The 6000-nt window shown below is 41.0% G+C and overlaps 1 protein-coding gene across 1 annotated transcript in view; it reads right to left on the reverse strand.

The window, feature by feature from the left end:
• The window catches only part of peli1b (pellino E3 ubiquitin protein ligase 1b), a 54644-nt gene extending 48863 nt beyond the window's left edge, over nucleotides 1-5781 (reverse strand). Inside the window, exon 1 of the mRNA XM_085369659.1 lies at nucleotides 5392-5781. The gene's annotated coding sequence lies outside the window, so the exon portion shown is untranslated. The remainder of the gene's footprint in view (nucleotides 1-5391) is intronic.
• Between the last annotated feature and the right edge of the window lie 219 nt (nucleotides 5782-6000).

Below are 6000 nucleotides of genomic sequence, written 5' to 3' on the forward strand. Positions count from 1 at the left end.
AATTCCCAGATTCCAAATCCGACTAAGCAACAATAGGACGGCTACTACCGAATAAAGGCTCCACTCCCAACACCCCCGTGTTAGACACAGCAGGAAACATTCAGAGATCCTGTGTCCATGACCCAATGGATAAGTTGCTTTGGTGGTACAAGAAGAACGTGCACAAAGTAGGCAGGTGGTTTTTATGTTCTGGCAAATCAGTTTCATGTTGGGTTTCACTTGCCCAAAATGCAATCCACAAAAGCAGCATTCTCCCAAATCTTTTCAAAGGATACTCGGTTATTTTAACCCGGTGCATTAGCTGCATATGTGGCATTTGTGGCTCTACCTTGGTTCTATCTCAGGAAAATGAGGACTCAAAAAGCAAGCACATATTATGGCAGCTGCTCACATAAATATGATTTATACAAATGCTTGTCTGAATCTGAAATGAACCACTTGCAATGAGTGGAAGGAATGATCCATTTGTTTCTTAGGTTTAACTTGTTTAATGTCATTTGTTTTTTAAAATGAGTCACATACTGAGCATGTATCCTCACAGCTCCTTAACAGATCAGCCTACCAACAAATGACTGCCTTGCAAGCAAACGCACAAGAACCTAACCGTGACTCTGGCAAAAAAGGAAAGCGCCCTAAGCGCAGGCTCTTTAAAGCAACACTATGGAAAATGGCTGGTGGTTTAACGCTCCCCTTCCTCTTTTACTCCCTACCTTGCAGAAACAAGGCCATAGAATCGTGCCCACTGTCTGACCCACTTTCCATGACAGACGTAATCTCCCTGCACAAACTTCAGCCTGTTTACCAGCCCAGGGGAGTGTAAGCCGGACCGGGCGGAATGTGCCAAGCTCCTCACACAGCGGGAGGAAAGCTGCCGCTCAGCTGTACCGACGATTACACCCGCTGAGCTCATCGGCCCTCTCTGATAAAACTACACACCACAGGCACGTGCACACTTAAAGAACGCTGCAAACACAAAAAATCTCCTCTCAGCACGAGCACACTGTATCATTAAGGTTTAAAAGGGTGCCAGCACACAGATGTTTGGCAAGTGGCTGAGTGGTTGGTTTGAAACTCAAATATAATCACTCAATGCAAGGATCCTGTCATGATTGGCAGCTTTAATTTGTCTGAGTGAATGTGCAATAAAAAGGCTTCTATACAGTTCACATAAACGCATTCATTCAATTTGTCCACTTATCTTCGACAGTCTACTTATCAGGCTGTCTTGACAAAGTAATACAACAATGTAGCGCTATGTTGTGCTGCTATGTTTTAAAAATGTACTGTAACAAATCTCCTGCAGCAGTATTTTTCAGATTAAGTGCAAAACACACCCAGAAAAAATATGGAAGATATGTAGAATTTTCCTTTTAATTGTGAAAGACTATCATTGATCTTCGCACTAAAGACTAGGGCTGAACGATATATCGCATTTGCGATAATATCGCGACATGATCAAGTGCAATTTTCTAACCGCAAAGGCTGCGATTATACTCTGGACATGTCCAAATTCATGGGCTGCATCCTCCTGAGGCCGCATTTGTAGACCGATTACGTCACAGCGACGCGCCGAAGGCTGTCCAAATTACTACCATATCCCAGAATTCATAGCGCGGCCCAGCCAAACTCCAGTTTCCAGCAATGGCGGCCGCTACTAAGTTTTAAAATTACTCATACTAATCTTTCTGGGTCACAAAATAAACTTTTAACATATTTTCAGGCGAGAAAGTAGTTGTGTAAACATCAAATATCTGCTCGGTTTATCAAGATATCCCATATTTGCAAAAGTGCTTCGACGTTTTCAGAGGCGTCTGCTACCCACCAGCTCGACAGCTAGCCGGGAGCTCGAGGGTTACTGATGCGGCCGAGAACGGCACAACTCCCGGCACATCATTTTCAGATCACCGCGGAGTTTCGCTGCTCGGGTTAAACGTAATATATAAGTCACTTAGACAACCTAAAAATGTTATTGTTGGGCTTTTTTCAGTGTTTTGTTTGTTCGTGAGTAAATCGGTTTGGCTGAGATTAAAGTTATTAGATTAGATAAAATAAAACTTTATTAATCCCCCGGGTGGGTTCCTCCTTGGTTTTCACACAGCTGACTAAACGTCAAACAGAAAACTTATTAAACAGAAGTATGAGACAGTCGAGAATTTACACCAGTGTCTGGTTATATTTTAGATAGCAAGAAGCAGACGGCCGAGTTTATTAAACTCCACCGAGACAGCGGTGACGCTAATCAGAGCTAGCCTTCTGATTAGCTAATCAGAAGGCTAGACCGTCCAATTTCACGCCTTTAAATTTTAAAGGCGTGTTTGTGTGTGTGTTTATACAATTGCTATTATGTTTGCACTTTATGTGTAATGTTACTGACTGCAGAGATCAGTAAGATGTGTGTATTTTTTATTTATTAGTTTTATTTATTTAATATTATTTTTTAATTGAATGACTGTCTAGTAGTTCACAGATGTCGAAAAACTGAGTGTGGTAAAGCCACTGATTTTGTTTATGTATATTTCTGCAATCTGCACATTGCACTGACTTTCATTTTAATGTTTACACCAGGGTTCCTTGTCAGCACTTTATGCTCAGATGTTTGTAAGCTAAAAATAAACTATTGTGTATGTTCAAATATACTGTTGTGATTGAAGAAGTTAAATAAAAATGTCAGTCATCAATTCATGCATCACCTCATGTCATCATAACAGAGGTCTGTCTTCCAGGAAAGAACAGTTTAAAATTAATGTAATATAGTATTGGCCATACTATATGATGTATTGCTTGTCTTTGTTTAATAATACAGAAGACAAAGACCTTAAAAAATAATCGCATATCGCATCGCAATCGCAATATTGGGGCAAAAAATCGCAATTAGATTATTTTCCATAATCGTTCAGCCCTACTAAAGACGTTTTGTCAAAACTATTTCTGAACATTTGCTTCGTAATGACAACATTTCATCATGCAAACAGGCTTCGGGAATCCAAAATCCCTCACAGAAACAAAAATGCGTTACCAAAACTGCCATAAAGTCAACTGCTCATACTTCTTCTTCAAATATTGAAAGCCACTTTTAAAAGGCCGATAGGGGGTAAGCACATTAGTAATTCTGTTGGTGTTTAGCACAGTTTCATGGTGCTACTGAAGCTGTTCATCTACAAAATCATGCTAAATATTTAATTGAAATTAAAAAACGTAAACATTTTAGATGAAAAGGGTTCATTCCTTTTTTTTCCAGTCCAGACCGAGGCGAGACTGTGAGGCCTCCCTGTGTCCCCACAGACTGGGTAACTAAGGATACAGGCAGCACTGAACCTCCATTAAGACATCAGAGCTGCACTCCCGTCTGACACCGACAGCTCCGATTTCCTTCCTGAAATTGAGACTCTAAAGCATGCTGAGAACATGAACACACACTCGGGCCTGTAGCCAACACACCCTATGTAAATGTGCAAACGTGTATATGCAATACTTGCACTCTCCCCTCTGTTACACAACAAATCCTGGCCCAGTAGAAGCTGAAGGTTCCACAATTTATAGCAGTGATGAATTGCAGGATTCTTATGCAGGTCTGCACTGTGACGCAGGATTAGGGATTAGTGAGATAAGAAATCAGATTTAACTCTGGATTTTCAGCGTTGCAAAGCAGTTTGCTCCTTTTCCTCTGTTATGTTCAGGGGATCGATAAGTATAAAATCACCACCTACTGACCAATCAATGCTCTTGGAAACAGAATCCCCATTCGTTGGAGATCACTCTGGCTTTGGTGCATGGATAGTTAAAAAGTCTTTAGTTCTATAAGTCATCAACAAATGACAGCAATTCTCAGCTGAGAGAACTTTAATTCTTGTTTCTTTTAATTCCATATATAATGTAATAATAATATATTTATATAATAAAGTTTACTAAAGATTTACAAATGATATTCACCAATATGAACCTTTTTTTTTTAGTTTGTTCTTGTCTTGTCCCCCTACTGTCAGGTCACAGTTGAAAAAGCAAACATTACGCTAACATAAATTCAGTGGAGGACAAAATTTTAATTGTAGTCAGACTTTATTTGGCAATGACATTGAAAGCATATAAACTTACACGACTAACAGTCGACACTGTTCTTTAACAGCTTAATGCCTGCAGTAACTGTTTTGCTTTCAAATTCCTAATACTTGTTGAATATTTGTCATTCATCAGTGTTTCTACACACTTTATTGTGAACATGTCGAAAAACCTGTGCTGCTCTGCTTGGTCGGTTATCAGCATTGCTACAATATGAAGACATATTCTGAGAACTGTTTAAATCTTCTTCATAATACAGGGTCTGATTCTAGACACCAGATCTAGACGTGTTTGGTCACTGATACAAACCCATATTTCCCAATAACACTGTGCACAACTTATATGTTTGCAGAAAACTGATTGCAACAGAGCACGTTATATACGCAACACTTTTCGCACCATGCATCTGTAGCTAGAACTCTTTGAAAGCCTACTTTCCTGCTTTCTTTTTAAGCTTAAATTAAATAAAAATGTGATAGAACTATACAGTTTATAATTATTTGAATTTCCTATTCTGAAACAAATTTTAAAAAGCTGTGGGGTTGGTTCAGTGACAAAATTAAATGCACTGGCTGCTACAACTTGCCAACATTTCCTCATTAGAGTTCACAATAAAAGGCAGACAATGGAAGTAAGATCAGGGGCAGATGGTGTTAATGCACGTCCCTCTTCTCTGTGACATTTCCAGAAAGGGGAAGGGAAGTGGTGAGATCTACACCAGCTACCCAAACCAGACAGAAAGGAAAAAGAAAAAGAGATGAGGAGAAGGGAGGGGAGACAGAGAGGTGAAATGAGATGGGAGACAGAGAAGGAGAGGAGGGGGGAAGTCATTAACTCGCAATCAAGCTCTGGGAATGGCAAAAGAGTCCGTGCATTTGCTTAAGCAATGTACCCTTTCTCACTCACCCCTCCCTGTGACAGGTCAGCACCCAGGATGGATGGGATGTAAACTAATACCTGCATCTCTGAAGCCTGCATTGCACACAAAGATACAGTCAGCCAATGCCAAGCAGAGAGCTGTATCTTAGCGAAGCTGCCTCTGATTTCCACTTAGATAATCACACAGTCAAAACAGGTGCATATGTGTGTGCGTCTGAGAGACAAAGATCAGCGCTCTGCAGCTGCAGCACTCCCTGTCATGACTTTACTCGCAGAGTAAGTGAGTGAGTGAGTGGACATTACCAAATGAGGTAAAGTAGCGTTAATGAAGGAGCAGTTCATTCCCGGAGCCGTTTGCAGAACAAAGACAGTTATTAGCGGGCAGCAGGATGGCTATTGTCGCACTACACCCGCTGTTTTAATTATCAAGCAAAGTCAGGTGGCCTGCGAACTCACTGCGATATAAATGATGAGGTCCTCTTATTGTCCCGAGCCTGCGGTCGGTCTCAGCTGCTTAGCCTTCCAACCAACTTGCAGAGGCTAAGGAGCTAGCTATCGTCCCACCGGCTCAGAAGGAAAAAAACAAAAACATGGAAAAAACGGCAGAAGATTTCGTCCTAATTTCTCCGCGTCTTAGCTGCTTAAAAAAATAAAATAATAATAAAAAAAATAATAAAGCGTATCACGTAGGAAAAATAAATAAAATGGAAGCAGATTAGGGTTTTTTTGGTATTTGCTCTCCCCTTCCAGGAGTCGTGAATTGCAGACGCTCACCGTAAGAGAAAATATCCACGGTGCTTTCTCTTTATTTTAAATGACAGCCTCTCCGCGGTGCGCTGTCCTTTGTTGTGAGCATCTCAACGTAAACACGGAGCCGACCCGTTCTGCCCGTTCTCCGCCTGCGAGCGTGCGCTGTAGGCGGGGACAGTGAGAGTGACGCCGCCGCACAGCATCCTGGGACTTGAAGTTTTACCTCCCCCAACTTGTACGAGACCTGTCAGGCTTTTCAGTTTACACAATTATTAGCGTAAGTTAAAGATATGTATATATATATATAGCAATATT

Source organism: Diplotaxodon limnothrissa, linkage group LG13, assembly GCF_057381915.1.
Source record: "Diplotaxodon limnothrissa isolate DT_005_m linkage group LG13, D_limnothrissa_male_GT1.1, whole genome shotgun sequence".
In the NCBI taxonomy this organism is placed as follows: Eukaryota; Metazoa; Chordata; class Actinopteri; order Cichliformes; family Cichlidae; genus Diplotaxodon; species Diplotaxodon limnothrissa.